Genomic DNA, 470 nt, shown 5'->3' with positions numbered 1-470 from the left:
GCCTGGGTCTCCCAGCAGCCGGGGGGCAGAGGAATCCACACAAGATCAGCAGAGCTGGTTCTCTCCATAGCCACCCAGCGCTAAGTGTGTGAGGACGGAATCTGCGTGTGTGCACGCACACTCACGCACAGGCAGGCTTGCAAAGAAGTGTGTAAGTGGGAGCGAGTGGGTGGTGGATGTGTGTGTGAATGTGGGGGGGGAGGAGGAAGAGGAGGGGGAGGGGAGGAGGAGGAGGAGATGATGATGATGATGATGGAGATGGTGATGAGATGGAGATGGCCACCAGGTCGGGGCGGGCTGCAGGCCTGGCTGGGCCTGGCTGGGCCGGGCTGGGCTGTGCCCCCCGCCCCCCCAACACATTGAGAAATCTCAGTGAGTCACCGCGGGTTCTGCATATTAATGAGCTCGCTCGCTGCGAGGGCAGGAGCGCATTTAAACGAGGCCGGGTGGGGGGAGGCCGGGGCGGAGGG

The sequence above is a fragment of the Dipodomys ordii genome, unplaced genomic scaffold, assembly GCF_000151885.1.
Source record: "Dipodomys ordii isolate 6190 unplaced genomic scaffold, Dord_2.0 Scaffold29, whole genome shotgun sequence".
Lineage (NCBI taxonomy): Eukaryota > Metazoa > Chordata > Mammalia > Rodentia > Heteromyidae > Dipodomys > Dipodomys ordii.
Note: the sequence above shows the minus strand (reverse complement) of the source record.